Source organism: Physeter macrocephalus, chromosome 9, assembly GCF_002837175.3.
Source record: "Physeter macrocephalus isolate SW-GA chromosome 9, ASM283717v5, whole genome shotgun sequence".
Classification (NCBI taxonomy): Eukaryota; Metazoa; Chordata; class Mammalia; order Artiodactyla; family Physeteridae; genus Physeter; species Physeter macrocephalus.
In genome coordinates, this window is record NC_041222.1 from 13,491,066 (window position 1) to 13,502,338 (window position 11,273).

Sequence of the window (11,273 nt, forward strand, 5' to 3'; positions counted from 1 at the left end):
TGTTGCTACAATGAGAAGAGTATGTAATTTAGAATATGAAATTAATCTATTATATTTGTTGTTGTTTTGATACAGGGTAAAATCCAGTACCATGAACACATCACTGAAGGATTTGAAAACATGCCAGCTGCATTTATGGGAATGCTGAAAGGAGAGAATCTGGGGAAGCAATAGTGAAAGCATGAACAAAAATGACACATGGAATCTAGAAATCATTTGGATGTTTACTTAGTTTCTTTATAATCATTTAGTAAAAGGTATGCTGTCTTCATGATCTAAAAAACATTAATTGTAATGCATTTGATCTACCTAATAAAATACATGTAAGTGGAATATAATTAGCAAGAGAGAGCGAAATTTTCATATTGAACAATGGCCAAGTGAACTTACTGCCTGCTATAGTTCCCTCAGGGTTATGGTAGAAAATAATGGCTCTCGAGTCCAAAAGTTTACTGCTTCTGTGACCTTGAACTTCTGATTTTTCATCTGTAAAGTGAGGACAGTAACATCTGCTTCACATACATATTATACATTTATTTAAAACACTAGCATAACATGTGGCATATATTAGGTACTCAGTGTTAGCTACCTCCCTGCAGAAATCAGTGAATTTGAAGTCAAGATCACCACCCCTATGGCTTATGGTTACACAAGGAGAAATAACCATTGCTGATGTACACGGACTCAGGGGAGCCCCCATTGGTCCTCTGCGGGCAGGTCTAATGTGGCAGACCAAGGAAGGAATCTATCGCTCACAACAGCTACAAAAAAAGATAACATATGGGAATCTTTATAAGCCAACAAAAATGTGAGGGATTATTATGAAGAAAACTTTGAAACATGACTGAGAAACACAAAAGAAGACTGAACATATGGAAGTTACCATGCTCTTGGACTGGGAGATTCAGTATCATGAAAATGTCAGTTCTGTTGATCAATTCTGCTACCAAATAGAGGAGGGATCAAATTGGAGTGCAAAGAAAAAATAAGAGAAAAAAGTGTGCGATTGTGTGTGTGTGTGTGTGTGTGTGTGTGTGTGTGTGTGTATAAAACCTCTGGAAAGATGTAATAACCCAGGGACAAGAACTGAGGTGTGCCTGAAGGGTGGGGGATAAGAGAAAAACTACACTTTTGTGCTTTTTGAATTCTGAATCTAATGAACAGATTTATTCACTATTACAAATTCAATTAAAAAAATTAAAGTCCCTGTACTTCTGTGTCCCCTTCCCATATGGGGGAAATAACATATGCATGAGAAAAAACTCAGGAAAAGGTGGGGTCACCCCTAAGGCTGGGCACCCCCTGGTGTTTTTACCTTTCAAACTTGTCCACAAGTTTGAGCCTCCAGCAGCGTGTCAGCTCCAGGTGAAGGGTTCCTGCCTCAGCACTGGGTCCTGTGGTGGGTTCTGTTCTAGGGCTTCTACCCCAGTAGCTTGTGACTGTCGGTATCTGTCTGACTCTCCCACTCTGGGGGCAGTGGTTTACCCCGTGACCTAAGGTCTCTGCTGGATCTCAAAAGAGTTGTTGTTTTTTTATGCTCAATGTTTTTCTTGTTGTTAGGACAGACTGATGACACCCAAACGCAATACATGCTGGACCAGAAACCAGAAGTCAAGAGCAGGTGTGTATATATATACATACACACACATATATATATTATAAATATATATATATTGGGTTTTTGTTTTTTTTTTTTTTTGCCTCCCTGTGTGGCTTGCTGGATCTTAGTTCCTCGACCAGGGATTGAACCCATGCCCTGGCAGTGAAAGTACAGAGTCCTAACCACTGGACTGCCAGTGAATTCCCAAGAGGATATATTTTAACTTTTGATAATACTTACCATTTTTTCTTTGATGGTTAAGTGCTTTTAGTCTTTCACCTAAGAAATCTTTGCCTATCTGTAGGTCATGAAATTTTTCTCCCATATTTTTATTCTGTAAGTTTTACCTTTTTAGCTTTTATGTTAGATCTGTGATGGAGCAGGGAATAGGGGATTGGGATTGACTGCAAAGGGGCAAAAGATAATTTTCTGGGGTGATTTCAATGTTCTGTTGGGATGGGGATAACATAAGGGTGGACATTTGTCAAAACTCATTAAACAGTACATTTAAATGCATGCATCTTATTGTATATAAATTATATGTCAATAAAGTTAACTTTTAAAAAGAAGAAAAATAGGTCCAGTACAAAATTTAGGCCACAAGACAGGAGCTTCCTTGCTACCAAAGTGCTACGGACTCCTGGCTTACTTGTAGGGAGAAAGAAATATAATAAACAGCCAAAGAAAGGCCAACATCTGTAGGATCCACAATCACACGTTATATTCTTTGTAGGGAAGCCTCCCAAGTGGGCACTGATATATTTCACCTTAAGAGGAGACAGAAAGAACAAAGATCTTCATGTTTTCCCCATGCCCATCTAAATCTCTTTCCAGAATTTATTTTGGGCCCAACAGTAAGATAGGTATCCATCTTTATATTTTCCAAGAGACAAGCTAGTTTTTCTTACACCACTTATGGAATATTTCATCTTTCCTCTACAATCTATTAATAGATAACATGGTTCCACATCTAGACTCATCTGTTCGTTTTTTCCATTACATTTTAAATTAATTTATTTATTTATTTATTTATGGCTGTGTTGGGTCTTTGTTGCTGCGCGCGGGCATTCTCTAGTTGCGGCGACGGGGGGGCTACCCTTCGTTGCAGTATATGGGCCCTAGAGCGCGTGGGCTTCAGTAGTTGTGGCACATGGGCTTTGTTGCTCCGCAGCATGTGGGATCTTCCCAGACCAGGGATCGAACCCGTGTCCCCTGCATTGGCAGGCAGATTCTTAACCACTGCGCCACCAGAGAAGTCCCTCCATTACATTTTTGATTGGTTGTTGCTGGAGTTCTGGACAGTTTTTAACTACACCTATCAATCTATGCACAATTAATTTGTGCATTTCTGAAATAAAGTATTAAAGCAAACAGTGCTCTTTTGAATACAGTATTTCACATATATGCATTTAGAACTTTTGCCACAATATTTTAGCCTGATGCTTATGGCAAATCCATAACTGCTGCCAGGTAGCTAATTGGACTTGATATAACTCACTGCATCAAGAAAATATGATTTTTGCCAGCATGTGCTATTATTCTACAACTCAAGACATTTAGTTTATGTTCTGTGAACTGGTGTATATCCCAGGTGTACAAATCTTTTTCAGTGAAATCTTGATAGCAAAGTGGTGGTCAACATTCCATAGACTTTCCGTGGTAAGAACCGGGCAGGATATCACCAATGACAGATTTTATCAGCCCCACTGAAAAGGTTAAGCAAGATCTACAGGGATTCCAATTTTAAGGTAGTAAAGAATTCTGCCTTCTCCTCTGGAAAATCCAAAACAATATAGATGATAAGAAACAAAAATTGGGGGGAATTCCCTGGCGGTCCAGTGGTTAAGACTTGGGCTTTCACTGCTGTGGACCCGAGTTCGATCCCTGGTCGGGGTAATAAGATCCCACAAACTGCGCGTTGCAGTCCAAAAAGAAAAATTTTTAAGAAAAATTTAGGGGAAGCTGTAGAATGTTGTAATAAAAAAGAAAATAACAGGTGATGGCGAAAAGATGAAACAATGATTTTACCAATTTACTCATACACTCCTGGTGGAATGTAAAATGGTGAAATTTAAAGAGGTAGTTATTTGCAGCATTATTCACAATAGCCAAGGTATCAAAACTACCTCAGTGTCCATCAAAAGATGGATTGGTAAAGAAAATGTGGTGTGTGTATATATATACATATATATGTATATATATACACAATAGAATATTATTGACTTAAAAAAAAGAAGGAATTTCTGTCATTTGCAGCAACATGGATGAACCTGGAGAACATTATACTAAGTGAAATAAATCAGAGAAAAACACTGTATAGTACCACTTAACATGTGGACTCAAAAAAAAAAAAAAGAACGCATAGAGTAGAAAGTAGAAAAGTGGTTGCCAGGGTTGGGTAAAATAGGGAGTGGTTAAACAAAAGGCGTAAGTGAGTTATATAAGATGAGTAAGGTCAGAGGATCTAGTGGATAACATGGTGACTACAGTTTTTAACACTATATTGTATAGTTGGAATTTTCTAAGAGTAGAACTTATATGTTCTTGCAAAAAAAAAAGGTAAATATGTGAGGTGATGGATGTGTGGACTCATTTCACAATGTATATCATATCCTCATGTTATATACTTTTTTTTTTTTTTTTTTTTTTTTTTTGTGGTATGCGGACCTCCCTCTGTTGTGGCCTCTCCCGTCGCGGAGCACAGGCTCCGGACGCGCAGGCCCAGCGGCCATGGCTCACGGGCCCAGCCGCTCCGCGGCATGTGGGATCCTCCCAGACCGGGGCGCGAACCCGGTTCCCCTGCATCGGCAGGCGGACGCGCAACCACTGCGCCACCAGGGAAGCCCCATGTTATATACTTTAAATAACTTACATTTTTGTCAGTTGTACTAGATTGACAAAATCTGAAAAGTGAATTTTATGTAAATTCCATCTCAATAAACCTGATATAAAAGTTAAGAGACATATGTAAGCCCAAACAATAATATTTGAAGACATATACCGTTTGGAAGAATTTTGCTGACTTAACGCAGGAGAAAAAGCCACGACTGCCTTCCGAAAAGGTACTGATGAGATCCAGACAATTCACAAGGTGAAGGAAACAGGGACTCAAAGGAGAGAAAGTGCTTGAAAACACTGGTAAGAGCGGTTCAAGCCCCAGGTGCCACTCCCACCCTTCATGGTCAGGGACTGTCCATCACCCTATGAAAATTTCACCGCCATAGAAATCTGAGGTATCATCTTTCAACAAAGAGAACTTGAGAGGCTTTTAACTTGGGGACCCTGGCCCTGGAGGACATAAGGCTGAAAACAGATTAAGTGGAATTCTGTATATGGGTGAACTCCAACCCCCATACTACCATGCAGCTTTCTTCCACCTGTTCCAGAAAAATAGCCAGGCTTATGGCCCCTGGCAGCTTAAGTCCTTCCCTAGAAAAACTGTAGACCCTTCTGAAGAAATAACACTACTCCAAGGACTGAGAGACACTGACATTTAAGGTCCCAAAGGCAAAATCTAAGTGAACACCCCCATCACCCTTCCGTGAAGCCCACAAATTGACCGGCTGCTCCCATGGACTCAAACTTCCAACCCAGAGACCCTGGATTTTGAGCTGGGAACATGGGATCGAATCAGACTTCGGACTGTCTCCCTTGGGGAAAGTATGCACAGCGTGTGGTGTGGGAAGAAGGAAAGGGTGTGGTTATCAGGACAGACTGGGGCAGAAGCAGTGGATGTGCTCACAAGGGGAAAACTGTATTTCTCAGCCTCCCTTGCAGTTAGCTTAGGCTCATATGACTGATTTCTGGCCAAATGAAAAGAGTAGAAGTGATTTCTAAGCCAGAGGTTCCCAAACTTTCTTGGTTACAGCATCCTTAGTAGCACAATCCTTTTCTCACAGTGTCCCTGGGCCAAAAGAAATACCTGACAGTTCCATTTGCTAAATAGTTAGGTCCAAGCAACATAATAGTATTAGTTGGTGCCATGTCCAGTAGTTAGAGCTGTTTCCCTAAAATTTAAAATATCCTGGGAAGCCCTTGTGAATTCTCTACAGTGCCCTGGAACACCTTTGCACCAAAATGGGACCGAAGGTTCTAAGCTTTTCCAGGCCAGTGCTTAGAAACATTGTATAATGTTCCAGGTCTTGCTTTCCTTGCCTCTGGGACCTTGGAGGCCGTATGTTCCAGACGGCATGACTACAAAATGTTGGAAAGAAAAGGGTGGAAGGCTGACTGGGAAATAAACTTTTACTGAGTTAACGTCACTCTGATTTGTTGGGTTCTCTGTGGCTAGCACTGCGTACTCCAACTCTGTACTGTTCAATATGGTAGCCACTTAAGGCGACTGAGAAGTGGAAATACGGATAGAGTGCCACATTTCAAGGTTTAAAAAACTGAGGCAGAGTAAATATTTTTCCATTAAACACAACTTTATTGTTTTGGTAGAACTACAATTCACTTTAACTGTTGCACGGCACAGGACGTTGCTGTTGTATTGTAATGCTTGTACAGGAACGTGCATGACTTCTAGTATTACAGATAAACACTTCACCAATCTAGTCAGTTATCAACAGACTGATTCAGTTCAGATGATTTTTTCCTATGCACTGAAGTAACATCACAATGTGTCTACTTGGATATTTTATGTAGATAGTACAAGTTTAAGAACACCTATGCAGACAACACAAATTACAGTGACACCTATATGTAAACCATAATCATAAATTGAGACACTTATTAACTGTAATATAATAAAATTATCTAGGTTAAAAATATGGAAAAATATTTAGATTTTTAATGAAGGCATATTAATGAGGCAGAATTCAGTGCAATACAGAAGCTAGTACCACAACGAGTACAGCAAAGAAAAAAGAGTGCAAGAGGGGACAGTGCACATTCGATGATGAGTAGCAAATGCACCTCACTGCAGGCACAGCAAAATGAGAAGCCTGTTTGTTGTACACAAGTGTTCAATACAGTAGACAATATTTAAGACAGCAGCTAATAATTTCATTTTTTCAGCAACAGTTTAGTGATAAGTATTCTCCCAACAGTCAAAAAAGAATCCACGAAATAAGTCCTATGAAATGAGAATTGCATTTCCATCAAAAAATTTAAACAATTTTTAACAGGATTTCAAGCTTATACTTGGCCAGCTATAAAATGGTTTGAATTCTTGCATGTGCGCACGCCGCGCGCGCGCACACACACACACACACACACACACACACACAAGAATCTTCGATGTAGAGATGATAAAAGAAATGACCATTTTAATTATGGTAATCTAGTTAGAAAATTATGAGGAAGACTTAAAAAGACACATAAAAATTGAAAATTTTAAATAACCTTCTAATTTTGCTCATAGAAGACAAGAAATTTCTCGTAATACCAGAGATCAATTGGTTCAAAATTAGAAAAATTTCAAGTACTTAGCTTTAGGTGTGTAATATAAGATATAAGACACTGCCAACTGAAAACTCTGAGTACACTCTGTCTCAAAGAACATCCAAATTTATAAAGAAATGTCAATTCATTGCCTAAAAACTCAAACTCATGACAGATATTTTTGACAATTTTCCACCTGATAAAGAAATTTCAGCTAGAGAAAAAAATTCATTTCTATCATAAAGATAAGACTGCAGCTGTGTTAGGTCCAAAGACAGATATATTGGAATTTTAAAGCAAGAGAATGGTATTTCCCTCATTGCTTTGTTCCACTATATGGTAACTATTGAAAATATCTGTTCAGTTTTCTGAAGCAGACTCCAAGAAGAGAAACATGAATACAGATGTTAAAATTCTTCCCTACACGTGTGCAAATGATATAATCACTGCTAGTTTATGAAACTGTTGAAAATAATGTTGGTTTTTTAAAAAAATAAATTTATTTATTTTTGGCTGTGTTGGGTCCTCATTGCTGGGCACGGGCTTTCTCCAGTTGTGGTGAGCGGGGGCCACTCCACACTGCGGTGCACAGGCCTCCCATTGTCGTGGCCTCTCCTGTTGCGGAGCATGGGCTCCAGGCGCACAGGCTTCAGCAGTTGTGGCACGCGGGCTCAGTAGTTGTGGCTCACAGGCTCTAGAGCACAGGCTCAGTAGCCATGGCGCACGGGCCCAGTTGCTCCGCGGCATGTGGGATCCTCCCAGACCAGGGCTCGAACCTGTGTCCCCTGCATTGGCAGGCAGATTCCCAACCACTGTGCCACCAGGGAAGCCCGAAAATAATATTTTTAATGATCTTGTGTTCTTTACCGATAATCCTTGGTTGAATCATAAAAGAATTTTACAAAGATTTCCTGTACTGGGAATTCCAATTCAAGATTTTCTTGAAACGAAAGGAATGACTGCTACGTTTTCGAAAATCAAAGACAAAAAGTGGCAGTATCACATTGAATATGAATGAGCTACATTTGAAGCTTCTTAGAATGGGAAAAACTTGTGACCTACTCAGCTGAGAAAAATTAGTTAAAATTAAAATATTTCATAATATAAACAAAAAAAATGACTTCACACATTTTTCTAACATGAGTCAACATGCAAATTTTCAATGTAATCAATAGCATTGTATAAATTGGCTGCAAAATACAAGAAAAATGTGAAGAACGGTTTATACTGATAAAATTTTTTTTTTTTTTTTTTTTTTTTGCTGTATGCAGGCCTCTCACTGTTGTGGCCTCTCCCGTTGTGGAGCACAGGCTCTGGACGCGCAGGCTCAGCGGCCATGGCTCACGGGCCCAGCCACTCCATGGCATGTGGGATCTTCCCGGACCGGGGCACAAACCCGTGGTCCCCTGCATCAGCAAGCGGACTCCCAACCACTGCGCCACCAGGGAAGCCTGATACTGATAAATGTAGTTTTGTTTCCATTTATGCAATAACTCATTGAATTTAATGGTAATAACAGAGTTGACAGAAGAGTTGAATTTATTTAAACATATTGCTTTGAAACTATATGCTTTTGTTTCAAAATCAAATCAATTCTTCTAATAAAAAGATGAACTTTGTAAACGTGGATGCAAATATCGAAGGAAAATATTTTCTGATACTTGAAAAATTTAGGTATATGCAGACTAACAACAAAGTGCATTTGGAAGAACTATATCAATCTACTTTTCAATTCTAAGTTTTATTAATCTCAATATGGCTCAAGTATTTCAAATAAAAATTTAGTGTATGAACTAAGATGTGCTGCAACTGTAAAATACACATGGGTTTTGGAGACAGTGCAAAAAAATAATATAAAATATCTCACCAATAATTTTTTATAGTGATTATATGTTGATATAATATTATGGATATACTGGGTAAAACAAAATATATTATTCACCTGTCTTCTCTTACCTTTTTAGAGTGGCTACTAGAAAATCTGAAATTATTACATGGCTCACATTCTATTCCTAATGGACAGTGCCACAGTAACTGAAACACCTTCCAAGTGGTGTTTTAGAGCCCTCTTCTTAAATGTGAGTAGTCAAAGATCACCAGAAGTTTGAGGAAAGCCTCCAGGGAGAAAGAGAGAAAACAAAAACAACTCAGAGGAAAGATAATGAAGGGAGTGGTAACACTAAAAGACACCATATTAGCATCCTCAGAGAAATGAGTATTTCACCCATGACACAGAATATGATTTTTTTTTTTTTTTTTTTTGCGGTACACGGGCCTCTCACTGTTGTGGCCTCTCCCGTTGTGGAGCACAGGCTCTGGATGCGCAGGCTCAGATGTGCTCACAAGGGGAAAACTGTATTTCTCAGCCTCCCTTGCAGTTAGCTTAGGCTCATATGACTGATTTCTGGCCAAATGAAAAGAGTAGAAGTGATTTCTAAGCCAGAGGTTCCCAAACTTTCTTGGTTACAGCATCCTTAGTAGCACAATCCTTTTCTCACAGTGTCCCTGGGCCAAAAGAAATACCTGACAGTTCCATTTGCTAAATAGTTAGGTCCAAGCAACATAATAGTATTAGTTGGTGCCATGTCCAGTAGTTAGAGCTGTTTCCCTAAAATTTAAAATATCCTGGGAAGCCCTTGTGAATTCTCTACAGTGCCCTGGAACACCTTTGCACCAAAATGGGACCGAAGGTTCTAAGCTTTTCCAGGCCAGTGCTTAGAAACATTGTATAATGTTCCAGGTCTTGCTTTCCTTGCCTCTGGGACCTTGGAGGCCGTATGTTCCAGACGGCATGACTACAAAATGTTGGAAAGAAAAGGGTGGAAGGCTGACTGGGAAATAAACTTTTACTGAGTTAACGTCACTCTGATTTGTTGGGTTCTCTGTGGCTAGCACTGCGTACTCCAACTCTGTACTGTTCAATATGGTAGCCACTTAAGGCGACTGAGAAGTGGAAATACGGATAGAGTGCCACATTTCAAGGTTTAAAAAACTGAGGCAGAGTAAATATTTTTCCATTAAACACAACTTTATTGTTTTGGTAGAACTACAATTCACTTTAACTGTTGCACGGCACAGGACGTTGCTGTTGTATTGTAATGCTTGTACAGGAACGTGCATGACTTCTAGTATTACAGATAAACACTTCACCAATCTAGTCAGTTATCAACAGACTGATTCAGTTCAGATGATTTTTTCCTATGCACTGAAGTAACATCACAATGTGTCTACTTGGATATTTTATGTAGATAGTACAAGTTTAAGAACACCTATGCAGACAACACAAATTACAGTGACACCTATATGTAAACCATAATCATAAATTGAGACACTTATTAACTGTAATATAATAAAATTATCTAGGTTAAAAATATGGAAAAATATTTAGATTTTTAATGAAGGCATATTAATGAGGCAGAATTCAGTGCAATACAGAAGCTAGTACCACAACGAGTACAGCAAAGAAAAAAGAGTGCAAGAGGGGACAGTGCACATTCGATGATGAGTAGCAAATGCACCTCACTGCAGGCACAGCAAAATGAGAAGCCTGTTTGTTGTACACAAGTGTTCAATACAGTAGACAATATTTAAGACAGCAGCTAATAATTTCATTTTTTCAGCAACAGTTTAGTGATAAGTATTCTCCCAACAGTCAAAAAAGAATCCACGAAATAAGTCCTATGAAATGAGAATTGCATTTCCATCAAAAAATTTAAACAATTTTTAACAGGATTTCAAGCTTATACTTGGCCAGCTATAAAATGGTTTGAATTCTTGCATGTGCGCACGCCGCGCGCGCGCACACACACACACACACACACACACACACACAAGAATCTTCGATGTAGAGATGATAAAAGAAATGACCATTTTAATTATGGTAATCTAGTTAGAAAATTATGAGGAAGACTTAAAAAGACACATAAAAATTGAAAATTTTAAATAACCTTCTAATTTTGCTCATAGAAGACAAGAAATTTCTCGTAATACCAGAGATCAATTGGTTCAAAATTAGAAAAATTTCAAGTACTTAGCTTTAGGTGTGTAATATAAGATATAAGACACTGCCAACTGAAAACTCTGAGTACACTCTGTCTCAAAGAACATCCAAATTTATAAAGAAATGTCAATTCATTGCCTAAAAACTCAAACTCATGACAGATATTTTTGACAATTTTCCACCTGATAAAGAAATTTCAGCTAGAGAAAAAAATTCATTTCTATCATAAAGATAAGACTGCAGCTGTGTTAGGTCCAAAGACAGATATATTGGAATTTTAAAGCAAGA

General features: G+C 38.7%; 1 long non-coding RNA gene across 2 annotated transcripts; it reads left to right on the forward strand.

Annotated features, from left to right (window-relative positions):
- The first annotated feature begins 73 nt into the window (after window positions 1–73).
- On the forward strand, window positions 74–9,227 carry LOC114486845 (uncharacterized). Of its 2 annotated transcripts, XR_008618174.1 has the most exons (4): window positions 74–257; window positions 1,561–1,621; window positions 8,257–8,451; window positions 8,950–9,227. It is a non-coding gene; the product is annotated as an uncharacterized lncRNA (long non-coding RNA). The 2 variants fall into 2 exon arrangements; XR_003681143.2 differs by having other exon boundaries at window positions 8,257–9,227.
- Window positions 9,228–11,273: the final 2,046 nt, after the last annotated feature.